Source organism: Bos mutus, chromosome 9, assembly GCF_027580195.1.
Source record: "Bos mutus isolate GX-2022 chromosome 9, NWIPB_WYAK_1.1, whole genome shotgun sequence".
NCBI lineage: Eukaryota > Metazoa > Chordata > Mammalia > Artiodactyla > Bovidae > Bos > Bos mutus.
Genome location: NC_091625.1, coordinates 97,650,134 through 97,674,903, shown reverse-complemented (window position 1 = coordinate 97,674,903; position 24,770 = coordinate 97,650,134). Strand labels below are relative to the sequence as shown.

Genomic DNA, 24,770 nt, shown 5'->3' with positions numbered 1-24,770 from the left:
GAGGGTGCAGCCAGTGTTTTTCTTTCCTGTCCCTGATGCTTTGAGGGCACCTCGGGGCTCCTCATAGCATCAAAGCGCTGTATCTTTTCATGGGGTGGGGGTGGGGCTTCATTCCCAGCTGGTATTTCCGCAGGGGAAGGCGTGAACTGCGTAGGCGACTGGGGAGCAGTGCCTTCCTCTGGGAGTGGAGACCTGTTTTGTGTTGGGGAAGCCAGCAAACAGGCCTCCATACGGATTGAAGTCATTCTCTGAGAAAGTATGAAAAACCAGTTGCTTTCTGTGGACGGTTCAGGTGATCCTGAAGAACCCCAAACACATTCCCCGCTCCATCCCCTTTTTTTCACCAGCACAGATGAGTTTCATTTCTGCTTGCAGCTGTTTGGGGGGCTGCTCTTGAGAACAGTGGTGGTGGTGCGATGCTGTGTCTCTACCCGAAGTCCCTACTTTATTGACATTCTATCGCTGTCTCTTTCTGGTGATGATATTTACTGCTTTGCGAAAGGGTTTCGGATCTGGGTGTAAGAGAGACGCTATGGAAATGTGAATTGCCCCCTCCTTCTCCAGCATCTCTTCTCTGACAGCAGTCTGCTAGGCTCACTGTGCACACAGGGTGCTGTGCTTTGCTTTTAGGCAATTTATTTTTATAAGGCAAGTACCTGTGCTGAAAAGTGTTTTGGTGTTTTTTTTTTTATTTTTTTTATTTCAATCAACTAGAAAGCTTTTTTTACTGTACTTGCCAAACTCTAAAGCCAAGAATGTTCCCATCATAAATTATTTTAAAACAACTTCTTGAACCAAAATATTTTATGTTACCCAAAGTTTTCAGGTTCTAAAGTTTCTCACCTGTACCACTGGAGGGGATAGGTTATACCGATTACTATAGACAATTGATTTATACAAATGGATAGATACAAATGTAGGTATCTGGATGGATTCATTAAGATTCTTGATTTTAACAAACACTTCCAGTATTCTGGGCTTCTGAGGGGATCCCAAAGAAAGGCAGTACCCACTGCTGTTTTCTTAGAGACTGCTGTTTACTTAGGCCCTCTAAAATCAACAATAATACTAAATTGAACTACATAGGTTAAAAATATCAGCGATTTCATGTGGCTCAAACTAATAGCTATAACATAAGCATGTCAAACACGGTAACTGCCATGTGAAAACTGAAATATAAGTATTACGAAATTTTAAAGGTGTAGGAGAAACAGCTGAGTGAAAGTCACCAATAAAGACTTCTGGGTGAGTTGAAACTCAAGTGGGATTCTGGAGATAAGAATGAGCGTGAGAGGTGTGTGGGAGCAAGCATAGGGTCCTATTCCTGTAGAACCTAGAGGAGATGTGAAGGTGGGTGACAAGGGAATTGGGAGCTGTAATTTACAAAGCTTTGACCCGTGTGACACTGAGGTTTCGTGAGAGGAGATGGAGAACAAAATAAGATGCCCTGGAGGGAAATGCGAGTCTGGAGATCCTGTTTCATCACTGGCAGGAGTTTCACAGATTACAAGAGTTAATGCCAGGGGGAGATGCTGACACATGGTCATGTGGAGGTGTGGAGCTCAGGGCTTGCTTTATGTTTGAGGACTCTCTGCGTGGGGGAAGTACTGCAGTAACTGGAACAGATTCAGTTGCCAAGGTGCAGAGTGTACGGCACAAACAGTTCCTTGGGTAACAGGAGAGGAGCCGGTATAGGAGGCATTGTCCATCCAACTGACATGTTCATAGATAATTTGGGAAAGAAAATTACTAGTAAAGAATGCATGTGCTGTGAAAACATGGAGGATGAGGAAGAAAAGAGCCTTTGGACTTGGTGACAGTGGTGGTGACTCAGGGACCTTCGGTCCAGGACTGTAGTTGGAGAAAGCCAGCTTGCATGGGTTCAGCATGAATCACGGGCCTTTGTCACAGGCACAGCTCATCTGGTCATCAAGGGGAAGGGGAGACAGGGAGTTCATGGAGGAGCAGCAGTTCCCGCGCTGTGTTGTTCCTTTCACAGCCCTTGACTGTGTGCATGGCTGACTTTGATACAGTTGTAATCGGTGTGAAAATGCAATTTTATGTAGTGAATTTCTTTCCCTTAACATTATGTCATAGGCTTTTTCCGTGATGTTGTGTATTCATTTCTAAGTGTCTAGATGATCTTCTATAATAAGAGTGTTTGAAAGTGAAGTCGCTCAGTCGTGTCCGACTCTTTGCAACCCCATGGACTGTAGCCCACCAGGCTCCTCCGTCCATGAGATTTTCCAGGCAAGAGTACTGGAGTGGGGTGCCATTTCCTTCTCCAGGAGAGCTTCCCAACCCAGGGATTGAACCTGGGTCTCCCGCATTGTAGGCAGACGTTTTACCATCTGAGCCACCAGGGAAGCCAACATATATAGGGAGCATCTAGTTTTTAATATTACAAATTAAGGCAAAATAATTTTTTAAACGGTATCTAATATACTTAGAGAATATGGCCTCTGTGTTTCAGTTTGCATGAAGTATCTCTTGGTGTGTCCAATTTTCTTGAAGAGATCTCTAGTCTTTCCCATTCTGTTGTTTTCCTCTATTTGTTTGCATTGATCACTGAGGAAGGCTTTCTTATCCCTCTTTGCTATTCTCTGGAGCTCTGCATTCAGATGGGTATATCTTTCCTTTTCTCCTTTGCCTTTCACTTCTCTTCTTTTCTCAGCTGTTTGTAAGGCCTCCTCAGACAACTGTTTTGCCTTCTTGTATTTCTTTTTCTTTGGGATGATTTTGGTCACCACCTCATGTATGATGTTATGAACTTCCGTCCATAGTTCTTCAGGCACTCTGTCTATCGGATCTAATTCCTGACTCTATTTCTCACTTCCACTGTATAATTGTAAGGGATTTGATTTGGGTCATACCTGAATGGCATTGTGGTTTTCTCCACTTTCTTCAATTGAAGTATGAATTTTACAATAAGGAGCTGGTGATCTGAGCCACAGTCATTTCCTGGTCTTGTTTTGCTGACTATGTAGAGCTCCTCCATCTTTGGCTGCAAAAAATGCAATAAATCTGATTTCGGTATTGACCATCTGGTAATGTCCATGTGTAGAATCTTCTCTTGTGTTGTTGGAAGAGGGTGTTTCCTATGACCAGTATATTCTCTTGACAAAACTCTATTAGCCTTTGTCCTACTTCAGTTTACTCATTTGTAAAACTGAATTAATAATAATACCTCTCTCATTGGGATTTTGTGAGGACTAAGTTAATTTATGTAAAACTCTTAGAGCAGAGTATGACATATAGTAAACACTGTCTATATAGTAGCATTTATTAGCATCATCACTATCATAGTTGTTATTATTGTTTTTATTATTATCAGGGTCTAAGTGATCACCTTAAATAATGTGACAACTCTTCATCATGAATTATGATGAGTATATTTGCAATGATTTAAACAGTTAAGGCAATGATAATAGGATGTATATTTTACTGGGGTAGTAAAATGTGTGTGTGTGTAATATTTATACATTTTAACTGAAAAGAACTTTGTGGAGTTTATAAATAGATGTTTGACCTTCACATTTACAGGCTTTACTTAGAATAGTAGAATTTGAATTCAGAAAACTTACAAAGACGACTATTCCTCAGATATTTACTAAAAATAGACACCTATGGCTGTGCTGTTCAGCAAAGATTCATCACGACATTATGGCTTTTAAAATGTATTTTTATAAAGCAGATATCTGCCACATACTCTATTTGTTAGAAGTAAATTGGAAAGACCTATACATTTTTCCTACTTCATAAACAGTGGTTCTGTCCATGTTTTTATTATTTTCCTTATGCTGACAAGTATGTAATATAAAATATTGGTGTTTGACATATTATTCCCAGTGAACTGATATTTTTTTCTTTGTCGGTTCTTGTAACAGAGTATTCAGGGACTATTCAAATGTCACCCTTTCTCCTACCCTCCAGTTCTAACACATTGCGTATCAAGAATCCCTGAATCACCTTTACATAATCATCAATTTATTCCTCAAAATTATACATGGAAATTAAGGTTCTAACATAGCTGTATATGCCAAAACTGATAAAATTTTCAATTAGACTAACCGTTAAATTACAGGGACTTGAGAATTTAGATAACATTTTTGTTTGTGCAGAATTCACTGTATTCACATGAGCTTTATTATTATTAATATTATCAGTATAGGTTATTAACCAAGTGTATTAGTTAGAGATCTCCAGAGAGACAAAATAGATAGGTAGATAGATAACAAAGAATTGGTTGCACAGATTTGGAGGCTGACAAGTCCCTAAATCTGTATCTGTCAGCAAACTTAAGTTTCATTCAGAGTCTGAGGACCTGTAAACTGAAGAGGTGATGGAGGGGTTCCTGTATGAAGGCTGGTAGGCCTGCAACTCAGGAAGAGCTAATGCTTCAGTTCAAGCCAAAGGCTGTCTACCACCCCACCCCCTCGCCAAAAAAAAAAAAAAAAAAAAAAAACCATGTCCCAGCTAGATGGCCATTGGGCAAGAGGAATTCCCTCTTACTTGTGGGAGGGTCAGATGTTTTCTTCAGACCTTGAACTGAGCGAATGGGGTCCATGTGCATTGAGGAGATACATCTGATTTACTCAGTGTACTGATGCTGGTATTAATTTCATCTGAGCAGAGCTAGACTGACATCTGACCAAATATCTGGACAGTCCATGGCTCAGACAGACACACAAAATTAACCATCACAACCAGGATATGAGAAACTTCAGTATATTTAACTAGTGTGTAATAATGAATTAGATTTTCAAAGTAGAACATAAAATATGACTGTTTATTTTACATAGAAATGTTTGCGTTATAAAAGGGTTCATTCAGATGAATGGTCAAAAACTCCTTTCAGTAAATATTCAATTTAATGATGTTTACAAGTATATACACATTTGGAGACCATCATTTCGTGAAATAGGTCATTTTTGCAAGAAGTATTAAAAGACATCAGTTTATTACCCCTATTAAGCTTTGTAATATGACAAGGTCTGAATTTGGAAGATCAGAGACATTAAGATTTTAATAGCTTGTAAATATTAAAAATAAATGACCCTAAGAAGCCAAATTATTTAATTGGCTATGTTTTAGTGATACACAATACGTGTTTCAAAATTTGTGAGTAATGATAAGTGACGTTCCCTGACAAAGTAAACTGTGTCCATTTTTAAGAATATTTACCTATTTTAAAAAATATTATGTGTTGTTTTGGTCATATCTCTAATGAACCTGCTAAATTTTCAAACTTCAAAGACTTCACAAGAGCCTTGTGAATACCCTATGTGTTTTTTCAACTGCCTCGAATGTAAGTAAATGTTGTTTAGCTGAAGTTTTGAAAGTTGATGTTTTCTTAATATCCTTCAGATTTTTTCCAATATTATCATTTCCCACTTCATAAACTTAGGTTTTATTTTTCTGATTATAGAATTAATATGTGATAGTTATAAAAATTCAAATGATAGGGAAAAGTGTACAAGGAGACCTGTAATTCGGCTTATATGTTTTTATATTTAATAATAATCTTTTTCTTTATTGGCTAATAGGTATATCACACATTTAATCTTATAATTTTTTTCCTTCATTTATATCAAATTCTATTATATTGGATTATAAGCTCAAGTATACCTGTGGGTTATTAAAAAGCAAACTATTTATGTTTCTACAACATTTGTTGTGTCACAGTTTAGTGACTTAGATGTTGAGAAGCTGGTGAGTTGTTTCCATGCAAGTGTTGTACTGCAGACTAATGAGTTATATGTCTAACTGCAAGTTTGATGGTTGTGAATTATTAAGGTATGCAATTAGCCAAATATTAGTGTTCCTTGATATTCTTATACAGTGTTAGAACACATGTTTACAATCGTCTAGTGCTATGGCAACCCACTCCAGTGTTCTTGCCTGGAGAATCCCAGGGAGGAGGAGCCTGGTGGGCTGCCGTCTATGGGGTCACACAGAGTCGGACACGACTGAAGCAACTTAGCAGCAGCAGTGCTACTATTATAGATGGTATTTGCGTTAGTTGTTCAGTCATTTCCAACTCTTTGCAACCCCATAGACGGCAGCCCACCAGGCTCCTCTGTCCATGGAATTCTCCAGGCAAGAATACTGGCATGAGTTGCCATTCTCTTCTCCAGGGGTTCCTCCCGACCCAGGGATCCAGTCAGAGTCTCTTAGGTCTCCTGCGTTGGCAGGCAGATTCTTTACCGCTAGTGCCACCTGGGAAGCCCCAGAGATGCTATACTTTACACTGTAAAGCACAGAAAGTGTAATGAGAAGTTGCTGCTGAGAAAAAGAATGTGAACCAGCATATGAGCTGCTTTCCACAAAGAAAGGCTGAATAAAAGCCTCGGTGTACTGAAGAGAAGGTGGAATGCCCGGGGGACGCAAACACTGGTTGGGATTCTCCCACCTGCTTTTACTTTCTGTATATTTTTTCATAATGATCATAGATAATGTGACCATTATAGCTTGGTATACAAAATGGAGCACATCGTATGTGAAGGATGGCTCTATTAATGATTATTCCAGGAAAAAAAAAAAAAGTGGATGCTGACAGTGCCCTGGGAAGACAGAGACAAATGGTCACCCCAGGAGTCGGGCAGTATTTCTCACATTTAAGAGTCTCAATTTCTTCTAGAAAGAAATTGTTTTTTGGTGCCTTTTGCCAAGCACCTGGGAATTTATAGCTTAAGACCATAATCTTGTTTTGAAAATATTTATATTTTAAAAAGTACTTTCATCTTTTCAAATGGTAAAATATATTTTTTAATGTTATAATCCATCTGATATCACAACATTTTGATCAGTTTCATAGAATCGTCAGTTCCTGAAGGATATGTCCATAGGCCAGTTGGAGAAGCACCGTTTGAGTATAATTATTTTCTTTGTACACTAATATGTTCTATTTTGTTGTCAAGAAGATTTTAATAGCTTTAAGGGCTTCCCTTGTGGCTCAGCTGGTTGGTAAAGAATCTGCCTGCAATGTGGGAGACCTGGGTTCAATCCCTGGATTGGGAAGATCCTCTGGAGAAGAGAAAGCCTACCCACACCAGTATTCTGGCATGGAGAATCCCATGGACTATATAGTCCATGGGGTTGCAAAGAGTCAGACACGACTGAGCAACTTTCACTTACTTACTTAAAGAAGTAAATAAAAATGGCAAAAATAGAGGCCTCAGCAAATATGTCATCTGGCACAGATTTTATATCTGGGAACGTGGAATACATAGACTTTTACCTACTCCTCTTGGTAAAACTGTGGACATTACACATAAAACAAACATAAAGATGCTGAAAGGAAGAAAAAGGAATGCAAACTAGTTCAAAACCTCAGGGCCCAAGGAATAATATGGGCTTGAATTTCTTCTCCTTTTTTTAAAATCAAATATATTCAGTACTTGAAGCTGGTGAAACTAGCACCTAGAAATGCCATCATGTGCAAAGAGGAAAAAAAGAAAAAAAAATAAAAAGTCTTCTCTCAATCCAAGGAGCAGACTTTTCTGAAAATATGGAAACCTTTTAGACAATTGCTGTAGTTTGCCAGATAAACACACAGTAGAACTGTGGCCCTACCCTCACCGCCCCCAGTAGTGAGGAGTGCAAGCGCGGGTCCTAGATTGCCCCCTTGTGAGACTGTTACGATGTGCTTTATGTAACTGCTGTGGTCAGAGAAGACTGTTGGAAGGTGAGACTTCCACCTGCTCCTGCCAGCAGCAAGGTTCCCCTCCCCATCACTTCTGAGGTGCTCACAGAAGGGCCCTAGTGGAGAGTCAGGCCTTCGAGCATTTTAAAGCAGTAACAAGACCACTTCTAGCACACTGACAGTGGAGACTGCGTGTGGGGCTGAAATCACCCCCGTAAAGCAATGAGGAGGAGCCCTCACCTCATGGCATGTGTCAACAGATACCAAGCGGGGGACTTGGGCTTCTGTTTCTACTGGCAGTAGTAAGTGGGACCCTGCCTTTTGCAGCTGGAGCAATGTCATAGAAAACAGAAAGTTTAAATAAAAGCCTCATTATGTAAGGACACTTAAAAAGACACTTGCTTCTTAGAAGCAAAGCTATGACAAACCTAGACAGCGTATTGAAAAAAGCAGAGACATTACAAAGAAGTCAACATATTTTTGCATGGAAAAATGCTAACAGAAATTGTTCACCAACACAACTACCCTCTAAGAATGAATGAAGGAAAGAAATTCTTTAATAAGAAAGAAAATGATACAAGAAGGAACTTTGGAACATCAGGAAGGAAGAAAGGAAGAAGGAACACAGTAAGCAAAAATATGGTTAAAGACAATTGACTTTCCTTCTCTTCTTTAGTGTTCTAAATTATATTTCAGGGTTGAAGAAAAATTTATAACAATGCCTTATGTAGTTCTAAATGAAGAAAAACTGTTTAAGACAAATAGAGAGATAAAGGGACATAAAGGGAGTAAGATTTCTATACTTGAACCTATAAAACGTCAACCGCAGCACAATATGGCAAGTCATGAATGTAAAAGCCCGAAGCAACCACTAGGATAGGTGAAAGACTAAAATGCCAAATAGTGACAACACTGAATGCTGGCGAGCATGTGGAGAAACTGGGCCGCTGATATAAAATAGTATAGCCACTCTGGTGGAGAGTATGATGGTTTCTTACAAAACTAAACTTGTATTTCCTATATGACACCAAAACCAGTGTATGAATATTTTGCAGCTTCATCCATATTAGCCCAAATCTGGAACCAACCCAGATGTGTCTCAATAGGTGAAGAGACTGCAGATTGTGGTCCATCCATACCAGTGATAAAAAACACTAAAGCCGCTATTGAAGTAGACAACATTTTGGATGAATTATGCTGAGTGAAAAAAAAGCCAGTGCCAAAAGGTCACATTCCAGACGGTGCCATTAGGTTAGCATTTTTGACAGGAGACATTCGGAGAAATGGAGGAGGAATGAGTGGGTACTAAGGGTAAAGAAGGGTGTGGGCACAGGAGAGAACAGTGTATGGCAGCAACAGGGACAACTGCCCGGACCCTCCTGGTGATGAATGTTCTGTGTCTTGACTGTTACCAGTAATATCATTGTGATGATATACTGTATTTTCTTAAGATGTTGTCATGGGGGGAACAGGTAAAAGAGAACTGGGATATTTCTGTAATATTTCTGACAGTAACTTGTAAATCTACAATATCTCAGTATAATGTTTAATTTTGAAAAAAATCACAGAAAAATTTAATTTCTTCCCTCTTTCCCATAGAAGATCAACAGGCTTTTTATTTACAGCTGTTTTAAAGGAACAGTATTTATTTATGTTAGATTTTTCAGCACAAGAAATTGGAAAATAATTTAATTGATTCTCAGGGACAATGATTAATTCACAATAAAAGTCAATAGGTCAATACAACTTATAAAATTATTAAGGCATCTTTTTTGAATTATTAAAGAGACTACTTAGCACCGTGTAGGTCTAAATCGACATGATTAGTATTTCTTTTCAAAGGCTGTACCGATTATTTCAAATAAATGAAAATATACAGTTCTTAACGATTGGTGCTCTAGTTGTACATTTTCCAAATCGATTTGGGAGTGATACACTGTAGCCTCAGGCAATAAATGAGCAGCTCATGGAACCGTGGTGGATATACTGGTTAGGGAAGACCATGTAAACTTATATACTAGAAGGAACTTAGGGATGAAATGGTTTCATTTATAAGCTGAATTTATTTAACTTTTTATTATAAGAAAAAAAAAAAAAGGCAGATTAGAACCTACAGTGAAATTCCACCATGATTTTTTTGTTTTTGTATAAAAGAAACATTCTGCAAATTACAGTATAAATGGCCAACATGTTTTACGTAAAATTCCTTTTTTTCTCTGACTGTAAGACAAAAGGAAGCCAGGTTAGATACCATTATACCGAGAACAATCATTGTACGGTTTCATTGTATTTAAGTGTACCTTCGTGTAAATGAGATCCTCAGACACTTCAGGAAGAAGACAGGAATTTTTCCCAGAGGGTTGATGCGCTACTGGAATTGACTCTTGGCGATATTCATGTGGGTAAAAATGTAGATATCCACTTGAGTTCCTCCAGACAGCTGTTGTGTTACTGTGGCAGCTGACACCTAGTGCAAAGTGTCAGGGTCTAGAATCAAAGGATAATAATCTGCACAAAGCGAGTGCTCATTTCAGAAAGACCCTTATTTTATCTGTTTGTGTCTGGCTATTTATATGTGTCAGAAAGGATCTCAAAATTACTTATCCTCTTTGCATAATTCAGAACCCTCAAAAATGTTATTTTTCTGTTGAAAGGAAGTCTTGACATTGGTGTGCCCCTGCGGACTTATGAAACATCTTTGAGGATTGCCACGGATAAATACAGACTTGAAGGGGAAAAAAAGAGAGATTCTTTTAGCTTGTAAGAGGCCGAGGATACAGAGCCTGTGGATTTATTTAATGGGTTTACGTCTCACAGACGATCCCATTGCCCTTACTGTGCTCAGATTGCAAGGCAGAAAATCTGTGGGGGAGTGAAACTGGATCCACAGCAACCCAATCCTCCTGATCTTAACCTAGGATCTATTTTATTAGCGTAAGAAAGGCAAAGCCTGACTCATCAGAAACCTGACAAAGAGGAGTGATTGCACACTGTGAAATTTGATTACTCTTCACTGAAGTCCTCATTTCAAATATTCTGTTTTGTTTTCTCTGTTATTGGATTAAATTCCATCATGCAATTGACCTGTTTGTTTAAGATTTTATTTAATACAGTTATTATCCTTCCCTAGGGTGGGAGCATCCCCTGGAGAGGGGATTGGCTACCCATTCCAGTATTCTTGCCTGGAGAATCCCATAGATGCAGGAGCCTGGTGGGCTACAGTCCATGGGGTCGCTAAGAATCGGACAGGAATGAGCAAGTAACACTTTGACATCCTTTACAGAGTAATTTAAGACTCAGGAATTTGTCTATGCCATTCACCTTAAAGCTTCTAGACCAGAGATTAATCAGCCACATTCTGCGTTTTGCTTCTTCCCTCTTACTAAGTAATTGTAAGAAACCTGAGATTATTGTCATAGTACAATGAAACTTTTACATGAAAGCACTCTTTAAAGCTTATATATCAAACTCACTTAGATCAGTATGAGAAGATGTATTCTCCTTTGCTTTTGGTTTGTAAGTGTGCTTGAGTCACAGCTGAGTATAAGGAATAGATTAATGGTAAATATTCACACTGCTGCCTTTCATTTTCTAGATATGGAATAATGAGAGATAAAGTCAAAAGTGTAAGAAAATTTATTTTAGTTATAACTTCAGTGGTGCTCATAGGATAGAGAAAGCAAAATTAAATAGGATAGAGAGAGCTTTATTATTTTTTTCTCCAACTGTTAGGTTTAATATTGATAAGAATACAATTGTCTGCAGGCATTTAGCAGCAGAAGTTAAATTACATTAACATTAGTTAAGTCAGGGTTGCCACACTAACGTTTCTAAGGCACTAAAGGGTGTGGTATGAGAATATCTTTTGGCCATATGTTAAAACAGAGGACGCACTCCGACCCGGACTCAAACAGAGGGCAGACTCAGTTAATGGAAGGGCCATATGTTAAAACAGAGGACGCACTCCGACCTGGACTCAAACAGAGGACAGACTCAGTTAATGGAAGCAAAACCTCAAGTACTCCTGATCTGTGAGGCAAGCTCATGACTTAAACAGTGCCAGTAGAGTGCTCTAGTCTTAATTACTTGCAGATTAAAAAAAATTGTTTTATCCATTCGTGCAAATGTATCTTCACATAGACAAAAACACATTCATCCAGGCAATGCGATTCTTTGGAAAGAAAGTTATAAACTTTGTGAATTAATCTGTGTAAACAGTGTTTCATTGAAGGTTTTGAATTTTGTCTTGCCATGATATATTTTCTCTTCTATAGCAGATCTTGATCTATTTGGATTCAGAGACAGCATTCCCATATGATTTAATAGGTAGACTAATTATGGCATAAAGGTCTGCTTTTTAAATTGATGGCAATATTCTGACATTAGAAGCAGAAGTGAGGAATGTGAGAACCCACTGATGTTTATGTTTTGGAGGACATCACAAACTTTGTTTCAAATGTGTGGGCTTTTGAAACTCAATACAGGTTTTGCCAAGGATATTTTCTGTACATTTTATATCCTTACGTATTTCAAAGTGAGTTGAATCTGTGTTTGCATTCCACATATGCATAATTCATCAAACATTGCTCTGAAAAGAGAGAAAAATAAAAAGTTTATCTAAGATATCTCCAATGTTACTTAATACTTGGTCACTAAGAACTTTGGAACCTGTGAGAGTAGGTAACACCTGCTTCCTCAGTTTACCTGTTATCTCCCAGTCAGTTCTTTTCAATAAGGTACATGCTTCTATAGAAGGCTAAATGCCTTTTATATCTATGTTTAGTCCAGTTTTTTTTTTTTTTTTATGATGTCATCTCCAACATACGCCTCTGCCATATATAACAGAGGTGTTAAAACTTCAGGAGTGTCATATACTAGGTAAAATCATTTAGGTAGAATTCTACTCAACTTTCTGATACATGCTTATATTGAAGTGGTTTGAATCACTCAAGTCAGACTTTCTAGGGTGGGCAAATCATTTACATTCTCAAGTCTTTGTTTTTCTCATCTATAAAATGGAGATAGTAATAGTGCTTGTATTTTTATAGGTTTTCTTTGTGTATTAAGTGAAATTATACCTACAAAGGACAGACATAAGCACATTTTAGACTACTATTAATTTACTTTAATGAGTAATTCACAAAAAGAACAGATATTTTCTAATATGCAATAAGTTCATGTTGAAAATTATTTTGCTTTAACACTCCAAAAAGGAACACATTTGCCTCCTTCCAAATTCCTATCCTACACTCAGGCTAACCTCAGGATGGCATCATGTGTATTGTTTTGGGAGCTCTTCTGGTTTAAATCTTAATGATGAATTGTTGTTTTAAGAAAAGAACCTTTTATGAAACGGTAATGTAGTTTACCTTTTTCTTTAATGTGCTGGATATTTCTGGACTATTTTATTTTAGAAACAACTTTACAAGTAAACTTAGTGTTCAAAATCTGTTTAATGAGGGGCACCTAATAATTTGAGATTACTACTTAAGAGTTTGTGAGTCACTCCAATGTAAAACAGAGGGCAAGAAGACGAGGTTTTCTGAAGAGAGAAAAACATTATTCTACCTACGTAAATGACTCATCTTTGTAATGTATAAGCAGATACTTATACAATACTAAATTTACATAACCTAACATTCTGTAGTCCATTTAAAGCTAGATTAAATTTGTATATTTTTTTATCTGTTTTGAGTGCTTTAAAAAGAAAGGATTGATTTCTTATAGGTCAATCTTCATAATTTGCTTATATTGTATATTCAGTTCAGTTCAGTCACGCTGTCGTGTCCGACTCTTTGTGACCCCATGAACCGCAGCACGCCAGGCCTCCCTGTCCATCACCAACTCCCAGAGACTGATGGGAGAGAGCATCAGACCACATCTCTGAATGAATATTGTATCTATAAACTGTGTTTTTATTGAAACTGGAAAATAAAAAATAACATAGAGGATAGACAGTTGTTGATATTTCACACCCTGGTCTCTCATTAAATTTATTTGTGCTTTCGTGATGTATATTCTGCTTACAAGTTCCACCTCTCGCCCTCCACAGCATTCTTAATCACCATCCATCCTCCACAAGGCAACCTTCTGGGTTCTTCCAGCAACTCTAATTGGGTTAAATACAGCAGTTTGCTGGCAAACTGTCTCTCCATAATAAAAAGGCCCAAATGTCGCTTTCGAGGTTCAGTGGTATAAATCCTCTCACTGTGGTCTTTTTCGAGGTTCTGAATGCAGAGTTGGAAAAAAATGTTCGCAGTCCCTTCTTACGAATAGGCATGGGCTGGTTCACCACAGCACCCAGATTCTTTACCCCCAGAGCTGTCTGGACTGTGCTGGAGCAAACACACACCCTTAGTATGATGTGCGTGTTATTGTAGCCCAGTACTTTATTCTGGGATTAGTGAACTGACTTACATAGTTGCATAGTCAGTTTAAACATTTAGCTCTTCTTTATAAGGTCTGCATTTTAGCCAGTTCTCACATTCTGTATTTGTATAAGTGGTTTTTTAAACATTCACTTAATATCATGTTATTGAGACACCATTAAGTCTCATGAGTACCATATAGATCCTGCTTTTAGAAGCAGCCTTACAGCCTGACTGGATGAATATTGTTTGCAACTTACAGAGACCGTCCAGCTGAGTTTGAAGGCAGGTTTTGGTCTTCATTAGCTTTGTGAACTTCACCACATTAGTTAAGCTTTCTATGTGTCAGTTTCCTTCTCTTAAATGGGAAAAGTAGTATTCCTGCCTCACAGGATTGTTATGAGAGTGCGAGATGTGTCTCTATTAGTGAGGGATGTGTAAGTGTCTCTGGTGCATTGCAAGCACTCCTTACAGTCAGTTGCTGAAATTGCAGTCACATCACTGCCCTCCCCCTCCTCACCATCATTCAAGTGCTGCCCAGAGGAGCAGCAAATGGTGTCTAAGGAGAATCAGGAGCTGAGACTTCAGGAGATAATCACGAGTTTCCTGTATGAAAAGGGGTGAAGACATTTTATGCAGAGATAATAAAATACGAAAATAATACTAAGATCTGAACAGTTTAGAAATTCAGTCTTTTTCTGTTACTGACCACAATGAAAGAAGGTGGCAGGCAGTATCGTTAGGAGGGTGGACTGGACCAAGTGCTGAGGAGCCTCGCACATAGCTTTCAGGAATTTAGATGTGATTTTCGATTCTTTTATGGAATGTTTCCCAAGTGTCTACTCTATGTACGTGGTCTGGGTTGATAATCTGGGAGAACAGTGGTAAACAGGATATGCAAGCCCTGCCCCGCTTGTAGGGAGCTTTCTGTTTGGGCGCAGACAACAGGAAGACCCGTAAGTTTCAGGAAGTTACAAGATTGGCTTGTGTAGAGGGTGTGATAGAATACAGGGAGAAGGAAGAAGCAGGTGGTCAGGCCACTTAGGAGACCACCTTCTTCTTGCTTCTCCCTGCATTCTATCACATCCTCTACACAAGCCGATCATGTAACTCCCTAAAGCTCAGCGTGAGCAGTGCTAAGCCGTGAACTCAGGCTGTGATGGGGAAGAAGGACAGGGCATCAAGGGGCCCAAGAGAACCTTGAAGTAGAGTCTACCAGATCAGGCACGTTGGAGGGCATGGCTGTTGTGCATGACAGCTAGGGTGAAGGAGTGACCCCTAAATGAAGGACTTCTGAGTTCTTGTTTCGTGGGTTTGTAATAGCTAACCAAATATGGGTTGAGCTGTTACGGTGGGACTTGTTGTCTTCCAGGGGTGGGCGAGTCACCCCGGGAGCCTACATGCCATGAGCGATAAGGAGTTATTAAAGGTTTTTATCAGAATACCTTGAAGGTGAAAGGCACATGTTCAAAAGGACAACACAGAAAGACGTAAGGGAGTCCAGTGTCTGATGGGTCGTGGAGCCCCTGAACCCGCTTTGGACAGCTTTTGCCAGGTCTTCTTCTTACATGTATAAAAGAAACCCCCCATTTGGTTATGCTTCCATAGGCAGTGTTTTGCTCCATGTACCCAAGCTCAGTCATAACTGTTTAAACTATTACTAACAACAATGGTAAATTTCATATAATGATAAACTCTTAAAATAAATAAAGAGGGGGCATAAAAGTAGGGATACAACCTCATAGTTATGGGAAATTTAAGAAACTTTTCTTGGATGGTGATATCTCAGCTGAGATCCTAAGGAACCAGCCCTGGGAATTTCTGGAGAAAAACATTCCAGGGCAAGGGAATGCAGAGGACCTGGAGTGGAAATTAGTTGGGGATATTTGAGGGCCATAAAGGTCAGTGTGGCTGAACCTGGTGGAGGGAAGGGGATTGACTAGGAGGCAGAGGGAATTGTTTCGAGGAGAGATGATGGGAGCAGAGTGCTAGAGTTGGATGGAGGGATACATCTGTGGTGTTCTAGAGGTTGTTCAGTAGGGCTTACTGATGAGGCATGAGAGAAAGTGAAGATGTACCCGTGGTGCTTTGCGGTGACTTGAATTTTGTAGGGGTTGGGGGGAGGTCAGAGGGAAATCCAGGTGGGAGATGATAATCGCTCAGTCGTGTCCAACTCTCTGCGACCCTACGGACTGTAGCCCACCAGCTCCTCTGTCCGTGGGATTCTGCAGGCAATTGCTGGACTGGGTTGCCATTCCTCCTCCAGGCGATCTTCTCTACCCAGGGATCGAACTCGGTCCCCTGTGTTGCAGGCAGACTTTTTTACCCTTTGAGTCACCAGGGAAGCCCATGTATACTTCCATTAATAGTTGATTCACTTTGTTGGAGATCAGAAACTAACACAACATTGTAAAGCAGGGAAAAGTGAAAGTCGCTCAGTCGTGTCCGACTTCTTTGCGACCCCATGGACTACACAGTCCATGGAATTCTCCAGGCCAGAATACTAGAGTGGGTATCCTTGTCCTTCTCCAGGGGATCTTCCCAACCGAGGGATCGCACCCGGGTCTCCCGCGTTGCAGGCGGATTCTTTACCAGCTGAGCCACAGCGGAAGCCCAAAAGCGTGTATACCTGACTGAAAATAAAAATAATAAATAAATATGACCCACAGATATTTGACTGGAACTGTTAGTTGTTGACGTCACCAGGAACAGGGAAGAGGAAATGAAACAGAGGGATGTTTCAGGGATAAGGGTTTCAAATAAATTTTGCTTAAAGGGTTTAAGGTTTCAAATAAATTTTAAGTGCAGGCGTTTTGCTTATATGAGTCTGTTGTTGACAGTAAAGAATAGACCAGAAATATAAATGGAGGTCTCAGTGTTTGATGGTGCCAGCAAATAACATATAGTGAGACACATTCTTCAATTCAAGTTTATTTGAGAATGTGCACATATACTCCTGTCAAGATGAGTTTTAGATGTAGAATCTAAACAGAGAACTGTAATAGAAATACATAAAAATTATATCAGTGGCTTCAAATTTGATTAGTGTTCTTGTTCTTTTGCAATACCTGACATTAGCAATCTTAATTTTTTGCACCAGTCAGATTTCCATTACATGTCTAAGATGAATAAATGGTTTGTGTATAAACAATTGTATACAGTTCGGAGAGGATATACATTTGTAATTGTTATTGTGGGTACTTCTGGAGGGCGGCGGAGTACAGGGCTAATATAACACACACCAACATGTGCACCATTCAGCTTAAGAAAAAATACAACAAAATAATACAACTACAGTTAAAGTGGGCTCCCCTCATGACTCAGTGGTAAAGAATCTGCTTGCCAAGTGGGAGACAACGGCTTGGATCCCTGAGTCAGGAAGATTCCCTGGAGGAGGAAATGGCAACCCACTCCAGTATTCTTGCCTGGGAAATTCCATGGACAGAAGAGCCTGGCAGGCTATAGTCCATGGGCTTGCAAGATTTGGACACAACTTAGCGACTAAACGGCAGCAACAACAAAATTGAAGCCCTGATGTCTGTCTTTGTGATTCTGTTCCCTCCTTATTTCCCCACAGAGGTAACTTTTATCCTCAGTTTGAAATTAGTCAGTGTCATCTATGTTCCTAATCCTCTTTTAATGTATGTATTTACTGCATTCCGTATTACATAGTGTGCACATTTACAAGCTTTCAATAAGTGACAAAATTATGTTATACTTCTTTTCTGCAACTCAGTTTTCTAATTTAGCCATCTTTTGAAATAATCAAGATTGGTGCATGTAATAGGAGTTTCTTTCCTCTCAAAGTTTTAAACAGTCACCCGGAGCTGTATGAGCAGATTCTCCATGGACATCAGCTTAGCTTGCATGACACTGGTGCTGAGGCTCTTGTTTTCAAATATGTCCTTGCAGGCATGAGGTGAGAGGATTAGGACAAAATGATGGATTTGACCTCAGTTTTAAGGTGAGCTCGGTCACATTGTTTGGCTTAAATTTGCAGTCTGTTTTTTTTTTTTAACTTTAATAACAGGAAAGAAAAGTGCATAGGTGTATCACCACCAGCATTTCAGCCATGGCTGAGTTTTCTTGCACTAGAGAAGTGCCAAGTAGTTAAAACTTCATTATTAAAGTATTCTCATTTTCCTCTGCTAGTCTCTTAGTGGGTCATAATTCTGCTTATACTTCTCATGACTCAAAGTAGAGAGGTTTATTTCCTTTCATTTTTACTAAATTTTAATATAATATTTTTTGATGTTTTCTTTTAAAAATAGAGATACCATATCATTTCTCAAAATACTTGCTGTAGTCTCCGTGTACTAGGATTTCCGTGAATGAAGATGGGGAAGGTGGAGAGAAATGCAGTTTGGAGACCTATGGAGGATGGGAGGCCCTCCAAAGTCTTCCTGAATCTCTGATGTCTGGTGTTTACACAAAGGCGCCTGATTTAGTGATTTATTTATTTAGTTTGGCTGCACCATGAAGCATGTGAAAGGTACCCCAGTTGAGGTTTTAGTTTATTTTTAAATTGTAGAGACATTTGTTTACAGTGTTGTGTTGGTTTCTGTTGTACAACAACATGAATCAGCCATAATTATATATATATGTATATATATTTATACGTATTATAATGTTATATATGCGTGTGTGTATATATGTGTAAATATTTATGTGTATATATATACATATATATATATGTGTACCCTCCCTCTTACCAAATTTTTAACAGGCTGTCCAGGTGACTCTGGATGACAAGCACATACTCAATTAGGAACATGTGGATCTGGATTTTCCAACTTCCAGTTATTCTAAGGTGGCAGATTCTCAGCACCAAAAGTAATGAAAGATAAAGGATTCTGTGTGATTTAAATACATGCCTAAAATTTCAATCTCACACTATGGTATTTTAACTCTAATGCTTTATACTGTGATTTCTTAAAATTTTTCAAAATCAGGAAGGTAATAAGCCATTATTTATTATTCCATTCTATTGTGCAAAATACTCCCTGGTCCAGCAACAGCTTTTAAAAATGATAATTTCTCCTTCTCTCCATCACCATCTCCCCCCTCTCTTTGTCTCTTTCTCTCTCCTTTTCTTTTTCTCTCCCTCATAGCATAGTTGGAAGGAGTTCAAAAATACCAAGTAACATAAACGTGAAAGTTAACGTCACCTGTCGCTTTGCCTTCCAAGTATGATCCATCACGTGTTTTGACCTTGTGGGGAATATCTTTGCAGTGTGGAGTCTAGAGTTAACACTCTGGACTGTTGGGCCTCACTGTGAGGTCCAAATTCCTGATTTTGCTTTGCACAGTCTATGTAGCTGAGGGATTTGCTTAAAATTTCTATTCCTCGGTTTCCTTATCTGTAGAATGAGAATAATTAATGTGTATTTATTGTACATTATACAACCTCACTGTATTTTTGTAAATCCTGAAAAAAAAATTTCTAAGTTCCGAATATAATTTAATCAATTTTAGCCATTATTTGTATTTGTCATTTATCTTGACTGTTGTGAACAATGTTGCTTTGAGTATTTGTGTGCATGCATGCTAAGTGGCTTCAGTTGTGCCCAGCTCTTTGTGACCTTATGGACTCGTAGCCTTATAGCCTGCTAGGCTCCTTTGCCCATGGGATTCTCCAGGCCGTTATACTGGAGTGGGTTGCGATGCCGTTTTCCAGAGGTCTTCCTGACCCAGGGATCAAACCTGTGTCTCTTACATCTCCTGCATTGGCAGCCAGGTTCTTTACCACTAGCACCACCAGGGAAGAATATGTGTGTACCAGTCTTTATATGAATATCTGTTTTTCTTCCTCTTGGGAATATACCTGGGAGTAGAATTAGTGGGTCATACAGTAACATATGATAACATGTTTAGCTGTTTGAAGAATCGCCAGACTGTGCTTGTTGATTTTTGCATTTATTTTGTTTCATATCAGTAATAAGAGTTCAGAGAGCTCTGAGAAGTCTACCATCAACGTGATGATGTATAAAAATCTGATTGTCACTTTCATACTTGGCTTTGGATCAACTGGTGTGTGAATCCTAACTCTTGGTTTCTAGATGGAAAATCTGTAAGCACTTTCATAAACGGAGCTGTAAACCAAAAGCCGTAAAAGTAAAGGGCATAATCTGGTGGAAATGCCGGTACCATCAGGGCACTCCGAGGCTCCTGGTACATTCCATTTGAGAGCGCTTTTATTCCAAAGGGCACCATCTGGCCCTGCGTCTTGCGCGACATGTGTCTTTAAGTGCAGGCTCTTGCTCATTAAAATGGGTCAAAGACGTTTTGAATTGTAAACAGGACATTTGCGTTACTCCTTCTCTCCTGGACAAGCTCATCTCTTCACCTTTTCGTCATTTTCCACTCCTCCTCCTCTGCATTTCCCCGCTGCGTGTGGCAGTGTGACGGCTGTGGTGGGTTTTGCACAGTATGCATCTGTCAGAGAGCGCATGGCAGCTGACGGCGTAAAGGCACCCAGCGCCCAGCACCACGTCAATACGTTATGCCAAAAGGTGTTTTTAAAATGGAAAGATGCTGACATATGTTTTGGCTTCACTTTAGAAGTTGGCATGTGTCCTTCTAGACTTTTTCAAAGAGAGACAAAGGGAAAAGGATCATTTCTTTATGCTACTGTAGGTAGTTGGTATACATGGATGGCAACAGTTGCCGTCATTATGAAAAAACAAATAAAAAATCCCTCAGAGTTTCAATAATAGTGTTTGCATCTATTACCCTGAGATGTTTGATTTTCTTCACAGCCTGCATCTGTTTAATTCCAATTACACACATGTCTCTCTGGACTATAATTTCTTCCAGCTGTTAAGAAAGTAGAGAGGAAGATCTGTATATTTAAAATCACTGTTTTAACTTGGAGGACTGTTCTGTGTTTAGCTGCTTAAACTGGACCGACTCCCATCCCTTTAAATAATAATTTATTTCATTGATTATTAAGTTGATTCATTTAGTCTACTTTGAAGCTTTTCAATGTTCTATGTACATAATTTTGAGTCTGAGTAAGTTGGCAAATTGTATGGCAAACATACCAGAAGAAAAAAGTTAAGAACATTGAAAACAGTAAGGAAACCTTTTACTTACCTAAAGAAAAAGTCTGGACACCAAAATTTTGGAAAAATGGAAAAAAAAATTGATTGATATACCACCCACAAACTACACACAGAAAATCTTACTGCCTGGCAGCAGCTTTAATTGAATTTATCAAAATGTTTCCCAAAAAATACACTTTCTCTGCTACTTTTAAGGCATGAGAAAAGAAGAATGAAGCAAATAATGTAGGGATATTGCTTCCAACTACAGCCAGAAACATAATTTTCTTCTTGGCACAGAAAGAGTAGACTTGATCAAGTAATGAACCACCCTCACTATCTCTCTGCAAAGGACCAGCTTCTTCAGAGCCGGGGCTGTCCTGCTCAGATAATCTCGAATGTCGCTGGGTTGGGATGGGGAAGAAGCCTGGGAACATTATATGGCGGGAAGAATGTGTAGTCCTTAAATGGATGCTTTTGAAAAATGTAGTTTAGGAGGATAGAATGGAATGTGCAGACAAATAGTAACCCCCAGCAACTTTGTTGTCATTCTTATAAGCACTATCCTAACACATCTTTTAAAGTCGGACTACCCTTACGTTAAAATTTAAATATTTGTAGCCCTGCTTACCCAACAAAGCCTCCTCACTTGCCTGTTTTCTGCAGGCATATGCAATGGCAACTGCATTAAATCTATTCTTCTGCAGCATGGATGACAAAATCATCCTCACCTTGATTATTCAGCTGCGTCCTCAATTTCAGAAATTCTAAGAGAAGAAAGTAGAATGCTATTATTTTTACAGAGGTGTTGTTGACCAGCATTTTTTCATCTCTCAGAAATAAGTGAATATTTTAAATTCTTCCTTAGACTCAGACATCCTTTATCTTCTTTTATACAGCAATAGAACTATAGCCTAAGGCATAGATGTGCATCTATGATAATATTTTAAGAATGCTCACTAGATAATCTTTACACTTTTCTATTCTGATTATTTTACTCTGTCTTACTCCATAAAATAGCATTATTATTATTATTATTTTGAATGTGAGGGTCACCAGGGATTCTAATCTTTATGGCAGTCATAATGCTTTTGTTCTAATGGCAATTCAAGCCTTCTTTCCCTTACCTTTGTAGAAAATTAGATTAATGAGAGACCAATAGTCATGCTTTTAAATTTTAAGTTTACCTTAAGGAGCAACAAGCCCTGTCCATTTCCTGAAGCCATCAGCTACCTGTGTCTGAAATCTCAGTTTCCATCTGTCCCCTAACGTGAAGGGCCAGCACAGAAGCCCTCATGAGCACCAGCCTCTTCCTCTCCTCAGCTTGAAGCTCTGTGTTCCAACTCTGGACTTAACAAGAGCATTAAAATAGGCAAGAGCTGATGTCTAAGATCTACTCTTTTAGGCAAAAAAAAAAAAAAAGGAAAGGTGGCTTGAATGGGAATATTAAAATCTGCACTTAAACTCAGGGGTAAAAAGCATTAACAGTGTAATGAGGTGGTAGGGTGATGGTTTAGGCAACAGTCTTTTGAATGAAATGGAAAAAGAAGCTGGATAGAAGTAAAGCAAGTCAAAATATAAAGTTTGTCGGCAGCCGGCTCCTGTTGCCTTGTAGTTCGGTTCTGCTGTGCCAGTGGTATCTTGCTGTCTAATTAGTTACCGTCTGAGACAGCTTATTAACTTTGGTCTGTTTTCTTCCTCTCTGTATTTCACAGACCTTTCAGGAATCTCATTTGTCTCTTCCCCCCCCCAGAGCTAGATAGCTCAAATGTGTAGACTGTTCATAACTCATGCCTGTGGCTCCATAAATCATTTACTCTTGCAAGCTGTGTGTCGTGCTCTCTGAAGCCTATGGGGCTTCTTCACTTGTTCTGACTCCAGATATCAAGGAATAAAAAGAAATGACAGATACACAAACCAAACATGTTTTTCATCCTTTTTTAAGCCAATTTTATAGCAAAGAAATGTTGAAATATTTATTTTGACATGAGCTAAAAAGACCAGACCAACTTTTTTATTCTTTGCACAAGAATCCCCAATTCTGCGTATTTAAGAAACTTGTGCGTAAGAAATCAAACTTTCTACACATACTTTCTGTGTTATCATCCAATCAGATTTTACTACATAAAAACATTAAAAACACATTGCCAGCCAGAGAAGGCCATGGCAACCCACTCCAGTACTCTTGCCTGCAAAATCCCATGGACGGAGGAGCCTGGTAGGCTGCAGTCCATGGGGTCGCGAAGAGTCGGATACGACTGAGTGACTTCATTTTCACTTTTCACTTTCATGCATTGGAGAAGGAAATGGCAACCCACTCCAGTGTTCTTGCCTGGAGAATCCCAGGGATGGGGGAGCCTGGTGGGCTGCCGTCTATGGGGTCACACAGAGTTGGACATGACTGAAGCGACTTAGCAGCAGCAGCAATAAATATATTAAGACCTGTTAAGAAATACCAGTTCCTTATCACCTCAGGGATTTTTTTTTTTAAATTGTTCTGATCCAAAACAAGTTATCCCTTATTTCAGTTCCATAATGTCAGCAAGTTTGTGTATTCCATTTGTACAAATATAACTCAAAAATGGATATCTATATTTCCTGCCCCATGCATTAGTCAATTGTAAGTTTACTGTTTCCAAGTTTTTCCTTCTTAGGCATAAGAAAAATGTAGGCCATAAAATTTAATTTGAAACTTAGCTTTGGAAAAGGGTTCTCTATGAAGCATTAGTCTCTGGAAACCGCAGCTGTGCTTGATATGTCCTTGTGGTCATTGTGAGCATCTGTAGTGGTGGGGAAGCCTCCCTTTTAATTTTCTTGATTTGAGACATTGAAGACCAAGAGGGTAAGTCCCCTGCTCATCAGTGGTGAGATTCTGTGGGCGACAGCAGGACAGTGAGTCAAGCCGTTTCAGCCCCACTGTGTTCATTTGATTCTTATTCACATGTATATAGTCATCATGAAAGTGTGCGTGAGCGCTCAGTCTCTCGCTCAGTCGTGTCCAGCTCTTTGCAAACCCGTGGACTGTAGCCTTGCAGGCTCCTCCGTCCATGGGATTTCCCAGGCAAGAATACTGGAGTGGATTGCCATTCCCTTCAGGGAATCGTCCCGACCTAGCGATTGAACCCAAGTCTCCTGCTTTACAGGCAGATTCTTTACCATCTGAGCCACCAGAGAAGCCCCTGGGAAGCACATGAAAAGTCTATTTATCTCTGTTTCACAGGGAGTTAGTGGTCTGCGGTCTCTCGGTGAGTGCCACAATCCCCCCTTCCTGTTGTAGTAATAATTTTCATTATTTCCAGAACCCTCAGCACAGGGTGTTCCACTCTGAACTGATTCCTGCCCAGACATACGCTCCTTGAACAGGAGGACAGTGCTCTGGTCAGCTGTTTGCTTCAAGGAGGTTCTGCTCCAGGAATGTACCTGGAGCCTCTTAGCACGTGATTCTTACATTTGAGTATTTCTGACATTGATTTTAAGAACTTTTAAACCATTTGCAGTCACTTCTATGTGTCATTGTTGGTAGATTCAGCTTACTATTCTGCTTTTAACAAAAGCAGCTTCCTTTTTGTGATCTTTCCCATCCAAATCAGAAAAAATATATGCGTCTCAGCTGTGAACAACAACAGCAACAACAAAAATAACGTAATTTTCTTCACAGGAAATTCTTTCTCAACAAACATGCAGTTTCATGTAAAGCAAAAGAAATTCCTTTGT

At 39.2% G+C, this 24,770-nt stretch overlaps 1 protein-coding gene across 9 annotated transcripts in view; it reads left to right on the top strand.

Annotated features, from left to right (window-relative positions):
• Positions 1-24,770, top strand: part of PRKN (parkin RBR E3 ubiquitin protein ligase) — a 1,238,243-nt gene that overhangs the window by 238,888 nt on the left and 974,585 nt on the right. The gene's annotated exons all lie outside the window — the stretch shown is intronic.